This window comes from Lepisosteus platostomus, chromosome 5 (assembly GCF_059453375.1).
Source record: "Lepisosteus platostomus isolate fLepPlt1 chromosome 5, fLepPlt1.hap1, whole genome shotgun sequence".
Taxonomy (NCBI): domain Eukaryota; kingdom Metazoa; phylum Chordata; class Actinopteri; order Semionotiformes; family Lepisosteidae; genus Lepisosteus; species Lepisosteus platostomus.
Genome location: NC_142615.1, coordinates 61,135,110 through 61,150,737, shown reverse-complemented (window position 1 = coordinate 61,150,737; position 15,628 = coordinate 61,135,110). Strand labels below are relative to the sequence as shown.

Sequence of the window (15,628 nt, the reverse complement as noted above, 5' to 3'; positions counted from 1 at the left end):
AACAAACTTCACTTGTGCCTTTTAAAAAAAGGGAAACAGAGTAGTAGTTTATGTGGTAATTTCAGGTACAATGTAAGAACTAAAGTTATCTACTCCCATAGTAATGCGTGGGGTCCTATAAATAGAAAAAAACAATTTTAACCCGAAAACACAACAAACACAAAACAAAAAGTCTTCCAGGAACCTAGGTAAATCCCTGTAGTAGTCTAACAACTACAAAAAAAAACAAAACAAATGCAACAACTTCAAAAGAAAAAGAACATTAAAAACAAATCTGGGGAACAACAAAAACACAGAGTCTAATTCGAGAGCTTTTTCAAGTCTTCAGTGCTCCTCTCGTCTCAGTAGACCTCTCTCATATATTTGTGTACAGGTCAGCTGGAGGTACACAGCTGATGGTAATTTAAGTAGGGAGCTGCGTCAGAATGCATGGGCTTCAAAGGAAAAAGTCAAGGTTTATTCCATGCTGAAAAGAGAAGGAAACACAATGTTTCAGCTGTGGAGCCTTATTTGATTGTGACTCGAAGTAAACCTTTACTTCTTCGTTTGATGTTAATTTATCTCCATCAGATACCTAATAATATCTAAACTTGACAGTTGCTTTCAGTAGCTAAAGCCTCCAGGTGAGGCTCGAACTCACAACCTCGGCATAACTTCGCTGTGCACTGCTGTATAAGTACCGCGCGCTGACCGATTGCGCCACTGGAGCTGTGCAAAGTGTGCTCCTCATACAGACTGACGCTGCAGAAACACAGGGTGAAAACGGTTTCGGTTGTGGATCCATCTATACATGGGGAACACTGAAATAGCAAGGAGAATACAAGAAAAGAAACTGAAAGAATTGTGCTAACAGCAAAGGGGGACGGAGGGAGGTGGTCGGACAAGTAAATCAGCCTGGTAGATTGTTTGTAGCGACATTTTTGAGTCAATCGGCACACTGATTTCTCTTCATGTGCCTTGAACTGTGCAGTTTGTATTTTCGTTGTAGATAGGTTTCTTCAGAAGTCCAGTAAATTGACAATAAGGGAGAACTAGCTGACGCACCCCGTCGTGAAGACCCTCTGTAAGGTGATTACACGTTTCATTTTCAAGTCGCCTCCTTTACACTCAATTGCTTCCTCGACACTGAGAGAACATGAGAAATGGCTTCAATTTCAATGTGAAGCGCAGTTCAGGCTCGATGGCTTCACATCTCCAATCAATCAAATAAAATTGCAGTGAAGCGATCTAAATAAGACTCTGAAGTACTGGGAAAGATGATTATTTTGAGCGTGCCTCCCAGGGTCTGCTACGAGGCTGAAGTTGGCTTCTTATTCGCCAGCTTCTTATGCGTGTTTTTCGTTCCACCTTAAATGCTGCTGCTGTGATGTTATGTCGCCTTTCGCCTGTAGATGGCTCTCTTCGATCAGTACTAATCCGGCTGGAAAACTGTAGACATCTTCACTGAAAGTGAATATCCAAATAGCGACTGTCCAAACTATATTTTTGTATGGAATATATTTCAGAAAATCGCAAACCAATTTTAAAAACTCACCATAACACGGACTTACACTGGGAAAAGGTGATTGCACTTTCTGCTTATTTCTACGGCCTCCCCCCCGATTATGAAAATGTCTCACAGTTCTGACACTGATGTGTGAAAGACAATGTAACAGACTATCAAAATCCTGAAGTACAAACAATTTTAATGCACCAGTTTTTTAAATATGACCCTCTGATCTTGGCATGTCAGAATACATCGGGAAAAAGTATGGCACGAATTGCAATGTCACGCATTGTTGAGAATATCACTGACCTTGCCGATATTTGCAGGGGATATGAATGTTTTGCACATGTTGAACTACAACATGTAAAAATTGAGCTCCTTAGTCAATATCACTGGGAATGTCCAATAATGACGTACATCAGTAGCCTCAAAGAAACTTAGACTCACACATGGAGTTTTATCTTTGTATGGAGATTGGGAGAATTAATTTATACTCTCGTTGCTCATTAGCTAAATTATTTTAAAAATATGACACAGATTTGTTTGAGAAACTTGTAATTGCCTTAAAGAGAGTCTTCTTGAAGATGTGCACCAGCTAGCTCTCCACTGTCAATTGACAGGACTTGAGAAGAAACTGTTCTCATACAACCAACATACAAATTACACATCTTAAGGAACATGAAGAGAAATCCGTGTACTAAATAACATAAAACTGTCGCTGCAAATTATCACCAAGCTGTTTTATGTATCTGACCACCTCTTTCCTACTTTGCAGCGAGCACAATTCTTTCTGTTTCTTCATTGCTATTTTACTGTCTCTTTCCCCCATGCGGAGATGGATCCACAGCCGAAACTTTAGGTCGGTTCCTGTTACTCTGTCCGATTGAAAGAGCTGTATGAAAGGCACTCCCATCTCTGCAGGAAAGTTATTGCTGCTCTCAACACAATATACTGCAGCCAAATGTGATAGCGATACTGTCACTGCCTGTGGGCCACGTGTTCCTGCTGTCAGCCTATTATGTCATGTTCATCCACACCCAGAAACATTACTGCTGTAGCACAAGAGTTATAGGTGCAGTTGATAGAGCATGAATCTCTTAATCTCAGAACTGTGGGTTCAGTCCCCACATTGGGTCCCTCTGCGTCAGTTTGATCCCCCAAATCCTCCTAGCATGACCTGATGGTGTAACAGTGATACCCAGTACCCAGTGTAATTCAGCTTTCTTTCCACTTGATTCAGATTTTGATCTGAAATCATCGGCCGAACAAAAGTTTGTCTAAATCGAGGGAGATCTGCTCTCAATCAAGTATTAAACACTTCAGCATTTACTGTTTGAATACCGCACTTTGTCAAAACACTGCCGCTTCTTAAGCTAATAAGTAACGGTTTTTGAGCATGCATTGTGTTGTTAATGCTTATATTAAAAAAGCATAAATTCACATAATGGAATTTTGTCGGAACAAAGTAGTCCAGCCCCTTTACAACATTACATACCCACTGATTAAAGCTTAAAACTACAGTAGCAGGAGTAATAATAATGGCAAGAACATGTTTGGAGTTCGGCATTTCATTTATTCTGCGGAAACATCGTATCGGAATGAACTGCCCGAGATAAAAGAGTAATTGCAGCTTCAGATCATATTTTCCAGAGCATTGCATTGTTCTGTTCATGCTGACTACACGCTTTAAATTTGTAATTTACTGCAAGCGTTGCTTTTCCAGATTTTTCTGAAATTCCTCGCATTTGACTTGACTTGAACTTTATTGCCATATGTAACCGGTGCTGGTACAATGGAATTCTTACTTACAGAAAGTCTCTCGATTGTAAAACAAGTGTAAAAAAAACAAAACAAAGTGCAAACAGTGCATCAAGACAATGTACAAACAAACAATAGACAATGTGCAAGTAAACATGCAGACAGTTTGAATATAAACAATACAGACGTGCAAACAATGACTGGAGACGTACAATAAATAAATTAAAATGAGGTAGATGGTGATGGTGTAGGTGTGGTCCGAGGGGGATGGCTAAATGTGTTCGCCAGTCTCACTGCTTGTGGATAAAAGCTATTGAAGAATCTAGTGGTAAGTGTCCGTATGCTCTTATATCTCTTGCCTGAGGGCAGTGGGGTGAAGAGCTCATGCCCGGGGTGGTGACTGTCCTCTGTGATGGCCAGAATTCTACCACGGCAGCGGTCCTCATAGAGCTGTTTAATCTTGGTGAGACCGCAGCCGATGATCTTCTGGGCCATATTTACCATTCTCTGCAGTGCCTTTCTTTCTCGCGAAGAGGTGTTGCCATACCACACGGTGATCCCGTTGGTGAGGACGCTCTCGATAGTGCAGCGGTAGAAGTTCACCAACACATGTATTGGCATCCCCCATCGCTTGAGGCACCTCAAGAAATAAAGGAGCTGCTGAGCCTTCTTCATGATAGAGTCAGTTTTCACAGTCCAGGTTAGATCTTTAGAGATGTGAATTCCCAAAAACCTAAAGCTGGTGACTGTTTCCAGTTCCGTTCCATCAATACTGAGTGGGCTGTGAGTGTGTGGCCTGTGTCTCCGAAAGTCCACTATTAGCTCTTTCGTTTTCTTTATGTTCAAGTCCAGGTTATTGCTATGACACCACCGAAGCAGCTGTACAACTTCATCCCTGTAAGTGGACTCGTCATCATCACTGATCAGTCCTATTATAGTGGTGTCATCGGCAAACTTAATGATGTGGTTGTTGCTGTGTCTTGCTGTGCAGTCGTGAGTAAATAGGGAGTACAACCTTGGACTCAGACAGCAGCCTTGTGGGGTTCCAGTGCTCAGGGTGAGTGGTGTTGATGTTTTATTGCCTATCCGCACCACCTGTGGTCTCTCGATAAGAAAGTCCAGCAGCCAGTTGCAGACAGAGTTGCACAGACCTAATCCCCTGAGCTTTGTCACCAGTTGACTGGGTATGATGGAATTGAATGCTGCACTGTAGTCCAAAAACAGCATTCTCACATACGAGTTCTTAGTGTCCAGGTGTTCCAAGGCTGTATGCAGAGCCAGGGAGACAGCATCATCCACTGATCTGTTGCTCTGGTAGGCGAACTGCAGGGGGTCCAGGGACTCTGTGATGGAGGAGTTGATGTGTGACAACACCAGCTCCTCCAGGCATTTTATCACCACAGATGTTAATGCTACTGGGCGGTAATTATTCAGGCATGCCACTTTTGTCTTTTTGGGGGTTGGAACAATAGTGTTTTTTTTAAAGCAGAGCCAGCACTAAAATATTTCATTCCCGTCGCTGAATACATCGTGGAAACGGTATTTGCAACGGAATGCTGTCACACATGAAACCTTTTTGTTTTTCGGTTCTGAAGTTTGAAAATGAAAATAAAACGGGGGTCACCTCATAGGCTTGAAAGAAGTCCAAGCAGCATAAAAACCCGCGAATTCTCACAAATTGTGTTGCATTGTGCTGCACCTTTCTTCTGCTGCTTTTTTAAATCAGCCTTAAACATTTGAATGCATACCTTACTGCTGCTAATCACATTCACGTGTTTACGAAGCTTTTTTCTGTCTGTTATGTTTTTGCTAAGCAGTTTCTCCATTTTCCTCGTACTGTGATTGTGAGTGAGCACAACAACACTGAAACAGTGTAAAGACAGATAAAAAAGTCAGGGTAAAACGCCTGACTGTCGGGAGTGGGATTTGAACCCGTGCCTCTATTTGGAGAGCGAAACACAAAGCTTAAAAGACATGAAGCTGTGAATTTGCTGTTTTAAACTGCTTGGCTATCCTGAAAAATGTGTGCTGATTGTACCAGTCGCATCCGATTTTCCATAACTTTAGAACGATTGATATGACTGGACGAACACAATTTATGGCGTTTAGCATGACATGGAAAACGGTACCGGAGCATTCGGGTCCGGACTACCAGACTCAGAAACAGTTTTTACCCCCACACTATCAAACTATTAAACTCACAGCCTCTCTCACTCTCTCCTCACCTCTCACCTACGATCTGAAACTCACAGTGCCTTCTTTCTTACCAAAAACCCAAACACACATTGAAAATCTACCTCTACCATACATGTCAAAAGCTCACTCCCCATCATTTCTATCCCTTTATTTAATTCTTTTGATGCATGTTTTTGCACATAACCTGTTACCTTTTTGTTGTTTTGCACACTGCCTGTTGTTGTTTTTTGCACATCGGCTGTTGTCTCTTTCTTTTGTTATACAATTGTATTGTTGTTGTGTTTTTTTCTTTGTACTACTTATGTCCGAGAGCTAGCTAAATACCATTTCGTTATTCCATATACCTGCGTATGAGTATAATGACAATAAACTTGAACTTTTAACTTGAATTTGAACTTGAACTTGACATAGTCTTGCAGGCAGTATATTATTTTATCGTTTACTCGTATAAAAAAACATGGTCTTCTCGTTCCTAAGTCAGATTTTTAGTGCTTTCGAACGTTACTTCCAACCTGGACTGACAGCTCACCAGATCTGTTTGTGATCAGACCATGGAGTCTGGGGCTGTACCAAGCGCACGTTCCTTCCCAATGCTGAGGCGATCATTCAGAAGATGGGTGTGAAGAGAGATAAGCTTTGTCGACTAAAAAACAAGGCAGGATATGCACGAATACTAATCACTGGCGACAGTTATGCTCTCTTACTATTGAGATCCCTACATTGCAAGTTTTTTTAAGACTTTGAAACTAAAGGAAAGCGGTGACAAATGAAACAGGCACAGGTGGGGCTTGAACCCACACTCTTCAGTTTACAAGGCCAACGCCTTACCACTTGGCCAACGCGCCTTTGAGTAAGCATGGGAAGAAGGTTGTTCAAATTATTTTTTTCTGAATCTGGTTTACATCGCCAAATGTAAACTGGAGGCAGCAACAACAATAAAAGGGATACTTGTCCTTAAACTCGGACGTGATGTTCTGCAGACATGTGCACAATGTCCTGTTTTCTTGCACTGTAGACATTTTGCTGTTCACGCTCCGCATTCATCTGCTTTGTGCGTTGTTAGTCCGCACCTGTAACATGTAATGTCAGCCGTCCCCTGTTCTTCTATTTCTCTAGCATGACTGCGTCCTGCTGCTCGGCTTTTGTTTGTAAAGTTTGAGCGAGCGCCCCGTTCAGTGTCACTTTGTCACTGTGGTCAGAAAGCATTCTTGATTCTGCTTGAGCTGCTTCATGAATTCTAGCGACTGTAAGAGCTCTTTCTAAAGTCAGCCCTTCCTCCTGCAGCAATTTATAGTCTCTTATGTGCACATTTTTCCACAAGTTGATCTCTTAACATGTCAGTTTCCAATACTCCAAAGTCACAAGATTTAGCCAGTTCTCTTAGTGCAGTCACAAAAGCATCAACAGATTCGTCCTGAGACTAAGTTCTCTGCCTAAATTTATGCCGTTCCAAAACCACATTTCTCCGCGGTGTAAAGTAAGCGTCTAAGGCAGCTACAGTCTGTTCATATGTACCTTTTTCTCCAGGGAGATTGGCGAAAATCCGCTGCACGGGAGCCCCGATACAGTGCAGTAATGTAGCACGTCTCACGGCATCCTGAGCTTCTGTAGATCCACCGGCTATTTAAAAAAAATCTGTACGACTCCATCCATATCTTGTATTCCGTATACAAATCCGGAGCTACGAGGTTCAGTAGAAGCGGTGAAAAAAGCCGGGCATAAGCAAAGCTTCTCGGCGCGGCTGCCATATCTTCCAATGGGCAAGCTAAACGAACAGTCAGAAAATTCAAAAGTTCGTTTCTACCAGCAAGAGAACTAAAATCTGCAGTGTTCTGCTCGCTTTGAGTCCGTCAAGCACTCATCTCTCGTCGCCATAAATGTTGTGTATCTTAATAAAGAGACGTTTTAATATTATTTTAACTATTTTGTTAACTACACAGATCATGCCCTTACACCTTATATTCCTGCTTTCTACTCTCGTTCTGTTGTCTCGCGATGTCTACTCACTAAACTACATTTAGCATGACTTCTTGTTGCAGTTGAGCTCAAAGCTGGAGATGATCTCCATGTTCTACCGCACTAACTAGTCCGAAACGTAGTACACAGTACACACTTTTTAAGTGAAGTCAGGTTGTTAAAAAATTAAACCAGCGCCCTGTCACAGAAACGTACCCCAGTCTCCCGCGCAACAAGCGGGGGTACTCAGCACTATACTGTACTAACGAGGAGCGCTTGTCTGCAGCTGAGCGTCAGCTCTGTTTACTGTCGGCAGTCATTTCCTCATTTCCAAAGACTTTTTCACCTGCTCTCAACTTTTAAAGACGGTCATAAACGCTCAAGAAGTAATTAATGTCAGTTGGAAGTCTGTTTCTGTTGTCTCAGCTCTTGATAAAGACAAGCCGTGCGTGGGAGACTCCCTCCCTGAAGACGTTTGCCGTCACCCTGCGAGGGAGAAGAGCCATCAATCACCAAAGCAACCACTGAGACAGTTAACATTAAACACGTGAAATGCGAGATGTTGTGATTTTTTCCCCCGCTTAAGGCTTCTATCGATCCTACTCTAACGAGAAAGACCTCTTTATTAGAAGTGAGATTTTAGCAAACGTCTCCAGGGGTAACTGCGACCTGAACGCAACGGCATCTTGCCTGTGGTACTTATAATGAAGTATATATTTTATTTCTTTCTACTCGTTGATAAGAAAAAAAGTGAAATCATGTAATTAGGGATATGTCTTTATCTAGCCCGAGCAAAAGTTTAGAGCAGCGCTCAATAAAAATGATCAGAACCCGAAAGCGCTTCTTATGCGGATCAGTATATTCCGATACCACTGGTTCTGCAGAAGAAATAAGAAAAGCCGAACTCAAAGCAGAAACGTGTTGCCATTACGGGTACTCTGTCTGCAGCTGCTTTAAGATCTACTCACACCACGATGCCATTAAGGATACCTAGTTAAAAAAAAAACATCGTCACCTTTTTGAACGTGATTATTAGACACCCGTTAAATCTCAACCGAGGTTTCTTGAGAGATCGTTCAGCGAGCGAGTAATAAAAAACTACTTCGCTTCCAACCTCTGCTGTCACTGTAAACTCGGACGTGATGTTCTGCAGATGTGCAGTGTGCCTTTCCTCTTGTCGTATTCAAGAGTATTCACTGTGTGAGCCTCTCACTGCGCGTCCTGTACTCTACTGTGATTTAATTTAGATAATGACGTGGAGTAGAGTGACAAGATCTACTTGAACATTTTCGGTTTGTGAAATGAAACACTACTGTAAATACAAGTAATGGACATTTAAAATAACCACAGTACAGCTAGAAGAGTGAAAGATAAAAGACTATTTAGAATGACATTCACAATAGACTTAAGAATAGCACATCCGCCCGAACAGGGACTTGAACCCTGGGCCCTCAGATTAAAAGTCTGATGCTCTACCGACTGAGCTATCCGGGCTCTGAAAGAAAGTCCACACTGTCGGGATCCTCGCAAGTCACGTGTACCATTCCCAGTAGAATGAGTGAGAAATACAGCATGACATGGGTAGTTAAGGGGCTCCCACAGTCCATCTTTCCTCACATTACTGATTTTTTTCAATAGCATTTTGACCTTTTTTCACATTCAGATTTTTTTCACATTTAATAAAATCTTTTAATCAACAACATTAAAAAGAAAACAAATGGAACATTTTTTGGAACAATAATTAAAAAAAAAACTTTCAATGCCTTGGTTGTATACGTGTGCACACCCTTTATAAAGGGAGTCGCAACAGTGCTGAAATTTAAAGAGCATTTCTGTAGAGAAAACAGCCTTGATGTTAAGCTTAGGGAGCCTGTCTTTTAGAAATTCTATTTCTTAACACCTTGCACAGCCTCCCGCCAGACTAACAAATATTTTTTTGGAGAAATTGACTCACACACCGGAAGACACTAACGTTTATTTATGTTAGAGCATGTGAATAACAGTTTAACCGAAAAAGGTTGTAATTGTGATTTTGTTAAAATTCAATAAATCGTCTATCAACAGTTAGAATTCATTTAGAAATTGTTTTATTTCATAAACTATAAGACAATTAAGAGAGTTTATAGGTCATATCCGTCGCTTATGTTCTTTTAACTCTAGCGTTCAGGATCCAAACCCAGGTGCGGACGATTGTGTTTCTTGAATCTCTTGTAATCATCAAAAGTCGATGTGTAGTCCTTCAGTACTTTCTCGAGTTGTGCCATGGATATTTTATACGATCAATACTTGTCATGCTCTTTTGCATTTTCCTTAACAAACAGAAAAAGTTCAAGGTGTGTTTACGGCTGTGCTTCACATCTACACGAGAGCAGTACAGGACACGGAGTGAGGAGTTCGTGAAGCTTTCAGTTTAGTGCTGAGTTCAGAAGGAGGATTCGCTCGCTGAATGATCAATCAAGAAATCCCGGGTGAGATTCAACAGGTGTTTTCTGCAACAGCCACGACAAGTGTGAAGCAATCTCTGGATTTCCTGACTTTGAACTAAATTATTAGTTCAAATAATTTAGGATTTAACAGAACTAAAAGAGGTACATTTAAAATAGCAGCGCAACCCTGCAGCACGTCGAGTTTAATTGTGTAAACTGCATTTAATTGTGTAAACCTGGCTCTCTCTGAACACGAGCAATGAGTTCTCACTCAACAGAAGATTGCGATGCGAGTACTCTAATATAAAAGCACCTGGAGATACCAGGGACTGAACCCGAGACCTCATACATGCAAAGCATGCGCTCTACCACTGAGCTACATCCCTGCTTGGACTTCTTTCAAGCCTATGAAGTGACCCCCGTTTTATTTTCATTTTCAAACTTCAGAACCGAATAACAAAGAGGTTTCATGTGTGACAGCATTCCGTTGCAAATACCGTTTCCACGATGTATTCAGCGACGGGAATGAAATATTTTAGTGCTGGCTCAAATGCGAAGAATTTCAGAAAAACCTGGAAAAGCAACGCTTGCAGTAAATGACAAATTTAAAGCGTGTAGTCAGCATGAACAGAACAACGCAATGCTCTGTAAAAACGATCTGAAGCCGCAATTACTCTTTTATCTCGGGCAGTTCATTCCGGTACGATGTTTCCGCAGAATAAATGAAATGCCGAACTCCAAACATGTTGTTGCCATTATTGTTACTCCTGCTTCTGTAGTTTTAAGCTTTAATCAGTGGTATGTAATGTTGTAAAGGGGCTGGACTACTTTGTTCAGTCCAAATTCCATTATGTGAATTTATGCTTTTTTAATATAAGCATTAACAACACAATGCGTGCTCAAAAACCCTTACTTATTAACTTAAGAAGCGGCAGTGTTTTGACATAGTGTGGTATTCGAATAGTAAATGCTGAAGTGTTTAATACTTGCTTGTGAGCCTTAGATAAATTGCCTGCTGCAATTTCAGCAAGCGGAGTTCTGCTCAGCTGCCTGTAGTAAACATTGCTGATTCCTTTTGTGAGGGCACGGGCAATCTTTCAACGATAAGGCTGGCGTGCCTGTCGAAATTTTGTTTCCCTTTCACTGTGTTGTATTTGCCCTACTCCTACAACATCAATTGTGATGTCATCATTGCCCATTGGTTTGTGTCTTGTTGTCATTATGTATTTTACATTACAGGAACTGTAATGTAAAAGGTACTGAAGGTAGGAACTGAAAGTACAGACTGCTTTAATCATTAGAATTCTCTTTCCTGATGTATTGGTATTTGAAGGCTATTGACAGCAAGGATTTATCTTCCTGAACTTGCTATATAAGATATGGGTCCATGGTTATCTTAGTTTAGATGTACCTTTAAGAAGTGGTAATTTTCTCCATTGTTCAGCCTTTAGACATACTTTGAAAGTTTTAGGCACAGACATAATCTTTCTTAATCCCCTTTTATCCTGAGGTGATGTCCCAGACGAGCTTGCCCCCTGGGAATATTCACTGTGTTCTTCAGGCTTTTTTCTGATTCTACACAGATTTTGTCTCCCTCTAACATGTCACCACTGTCTGTGCTGCCGTGTGCTGCCCATGTATCGTCTGTATCTTCTAATGAACTTCTGAGCTCTGTGTCGCCTTCCAAACTACATCCCTCACATTGACTTGAAATATTGACTATAGATTGTGTACTGTCATCTGGTTTGGAATCCCTACCAATACTCACCCCCTTCTGCGCCCTAAGCACTTGGGTTCTTACTTTTTATCTATCTTCATGCCAAATCACTGATAACCATTTCCTGTTGCTGGAGCAATCCTCTCCAAGGACTCTGTTTGACAGTGTTGACCACATATTGTCATGCCACCTAATTTCTTTTTTCCATCTTAGAAAACTTCAGAAATTCTTTGATCACATTCCCTACTCCTCCAACCCTTGACCACACTTCTGGCCTCCTACACCTCTGTCCTTCTTTAACATGTGGCATTGCCAACAATCTGAAAAATAGGAAACACAGCTGAATGAAGTGGAAACATAAGTGAAATTCAACTCCCACTGGATGTTAATAGTGTAGGAGTGCGACAGATGTACAAGTCCATTAAATGTTTTTATTTCTGTGCTTAATTTTACGGGCCCTATATTTTAATATAGCATCAATCACAAAACAGCATTCTGTCACTGTCACAACCACCGGGGATCAACTCACAAAAGAACTAACCAGTACCAGCAGTGGGTTAATAATAACATGTGTTAATCCATCAGCACACGCTCTGCAGCACTTTTTTAACCATCCAAACCCGCTTCCCGCTGCTCGGTATTGAGTCTTCTCTTTGAGAGCTCTACCTCGCGTTTACTCTGAATCTCGCTTACTGGTTACTGAACTCCCTTTTGCCTCTCGACCTTGGACCTCACCTGACGTTTTGGATTGTTTGACTGTCTCAATAACTACTGGCTCCTGCATCTGCACATGATCTGCATACCTTTTCACTGAGGATTCCTGATAGTCACCACGTAAACAAAACTAGAAAAGAACTATGTGTTTCTTAAACTTACCCCCAAATTTAAAAAAAGTCAACATATCTGGGTTGTGTGTGCAAGATTTTTAAAAACTGCAAAGTTTGTGTGGGTATGATTGTAAAAAATCAAATCATAACTGAAGAAGGCTCCATGGTCAAAACGTTGTGTTTTCTTTCTTCTCTTTTCAGCATGGAATAAACCTATTACGTGTTCCTTGGAGATTACCATTTGCCAATAAGATATGATCACTGTATTGACCATATACAATTTCTTGCATTAGGAATTCCTATTTTGCATACCTCAGCTTGCTCTCCATGAACACACAGACAGGGAGTGAAGCTGGGGGTCAGAGCGCAGGGTCAGCCATTTATACGGCACCCCTGGAGCAGTTGGGGTTAAGGGCCTTGTTCAGAAGCCCAACGGAGTAGGACTCCTCTGCCGACCGTGGGATGTAAACCAGCAACCTTCCAGGCACAGTTGCAGATCCTTAGCCACAGAGCCACCGCTCCACCTAATGTGCCAATTCTTTAAAAAGTCCAAAAAAATGCAAATTTATTTTTAAAAATAGCTGTTGTAAATAACATCAGTGGCTATTGAAGAGTACATACAAAACAGAGACAAGTTAATAAACTTGGAATGACTACTTACAGCTCTGGAAAGACCGAAGATAGTGTTTCCGGTTGTTAAGGATCAAGTAATAGATTTATTCCATGCTGAAAAAAAGAGAGAAAACATTTCAGCCGTGGAGCCTTCTTCAGGTGTGAGAGAGACAAGGCAGTAGGCAAAGGTAATATAGTGGGAGAACAAAGGCTGGGAGGGAGGAGTGGTGAGAGGGAGGAGCAGGGGACAGAAAGAGAGGCCGATCAAGAGATGTGAAGTCAGAATAGGTGTTGAGAGGTGTGAAATGAAACTACCAATGAATGGAGAAAATTTAGTAGAACAGTCTGTCGTTTAGAGAAGGGGGAGGTGTGATCCTACAAGTAGCTGCAGGATAAGTTTGGTTTCGGTAGTCTTTCTAATGTATGAGTTTAGAAAACCATTTTTGAGAAAACAGATGGAGAGATTGTAGTGGTCGTGGCCATCAGAGGTGAAATGAGAAACAATGGGCTTGGAGAGATCTTTAATCTTCACAGCCCTGACATGTTCTCTGAAGCGGTCTCCAAGTCTCCTTCATGTATCTCCAATGTAGAGAGAAACTGGGCATTTACTACAAGAGATACAGTAAATAAGGTTGCTGGAGGTACAGGATGCCATCTGGGTGATCCAGAATTGTCCTGAGGGGCCTTGAATGAGTGTGGTGTTTGATGTATACTTGCAGGTGATACAGTGAGCTCTGTTGCAAGGGAAAGTGCCTGGTGTGGATGGTTGCTGAGGGCAGTCAAGGGAGCTGTGAACAAGAAGGTTGCGCAGATTAGGTGATCGGCGATATGAGATGATGGGGCGGTCAGAAAAGAGGGCCCCAATGGAGGGATCATCGTGTAGGATGGAAAAGTTGTCGTTTACAGTCCTGGGGATAGGAAGTGTGTCAGGGTGGTAGGGAAGCACCAAAGGAATGCGGTTGTTACTGCAGGAGTTCCTGATTCGGTTGATGGTCCGAGGGGTGTTTTTGGCTCGGGCAAGGGCCCCGTCAATAACATTGCTGGGGTATCCTCTGTTGATCAAAAGGGAGAACATTTTGAGGGCTTGGTTCGCAAAGTCAATGTCGTCCCTGCATAGTCATTGTAGCCGAAGGAACTGTGAAAAAGGGAGAGAGTTTTTAGTGTGGTTGGGGCTGTACAGGAGGTAGCTGTGTGAATCCGTGGGTTTGTAATAAACTGAAGTGGACAGTCGGGGGTAGTTGATGTCTAGAAACGGAAGAGTGTTGGAAGATATGTTAACCGTATATTTGAGGGACGGGTGGAAGTTGGTGAAATGGTGCAGGAAGCACTTAAGCTGATCGTCGGAGCATATGGCAGCACCGACGCAGTCATCAATATATCGCTTGTAGAGGTCAGGGACATAGCCAGTGTAGGAAGCGAATAAGCGTTCTTCTACCCAGCCAACAAAGATATTGGCATAGCTGGGTCCCATTCTGGTGCCCATGGCAACTCCACTCAACTGTTGTTAAAAAAGATTGAAGGAGAATGCGTTCAGTGTGAGAACCAGTGTTTCTGGTTATTGTCCTTTAATTGATCTGCCACCAAAACATTAATCCTCAACAGTCAAACAAGTCCATGTGATGAAAACCCTTATGCTCTTTAATGTTTTTTTATGGATTGTGCATCTGTACTAATTTTTTTCCCCCTCACTCATCAGCTTTTGGATGACAGATTCTGACCACTGTATAATATCAGAAGCAGTTGAAGAAAAGGGCTCTTTTTTGCTTATTTAACACACTCCTAATGCAAACACATTATGAGTACAATGGAAAGGTTGCACCCAATGGGATCAAGCAATTTAAAACATATGTTCAGGGGACAGGAAAGTTGTTATAGAGATGAATGGTATTCATGAAACAAATAATATTGCAAAAAACTTTGCCAAAAGTCACAACCCATTTAACATTCATCAGACAGGTTGAATCAGTTGGATATCTCTTAGATTCAAAATGCACTCAACGGCTGTATAATGCAAGCTCAAGAGTCAAAAGAACAGTAGTGAACAACAATCTTACAATAATAAATAGCCATGTGATCTTGTGAATGATCTATCATACACCCTTGAAATGATGTTACAGATTTGGAAGTTTGCACAGCTTGTAACTCCTTTCTAACTCCATGAGACACACAGACAGGGATAGAAGCTGGGGGTCAGAGCACAGGGTCAGCCACTGTGCTCTTGTGCCAAACAGGTCATACAAAGACTGCCATTCCTAATAACTTTCCCTGAACCTGCGCATCACATCCTCACCTTCCAGAAGCAAAATATCGAGCTTCCACACACCCTTCCCCACAGTAACAGCCGTTGGAATAGAAAGAGTACATGACAGTAAACAATGGTGAGAGAAACAATGGTCAGGGGTTAAGCCTGCGGTCGTGAAAGTAAAATCAAGTATCAAAACAAAATCTATGCGTGAGGCTTGGGTCCCATTAGACTTGTACCATGTGAAATCTGCCCTCCCCTGACTATGAAGTTTGAAGCCATCTTTCAGTTTAAAATCTTTACATGTTTGCAATAATATTGATGAAGTATGAAATTGGACCCATCTCTCGCCCTTCATTCTGCCTTCTCTTTCTAAAAGGCAATTAAAATCCCCAGCTAAAATCACTG

The 15,628-nt window shown here is 41.7% G+C and overlaps 1 long non-coding RNA gene and 2 other non-coding genes across 4 annotated transcripts in view; 1 reads left to right on the top strand and 2 right to left on the bottom strand.

Moving 5' to 3' along the window:
- LOC148670536 (uncharacterized) overlaps positions 1-15,628 on the top strand; it is a 408,685-nt gene that overhangs the window by 6,760 nt on the left and 386,297 nt on the right. The window lies entirely within an intron of this gene.
- trnai-uau (transfer RNA isoleucine (anticodon UAU)) lies at positions 615-709 on the bottom strand. The gene is made up of 2 exons: positions 672-709; positions 615-651 (listed from the first exon to the last, which is right to left on the bottom strand). It is a non-coding gene; the product is annotated as a tRNA-Ile (tRNA).
- trnak-uuu (transfer RNA lysine (anticodon UUU)) lies at positions 8,818-8,890 on the bottom strand. Its single transcript has one exon. It is a non-coding gene; the product is annotated as a tRNA-Lys (tRNA).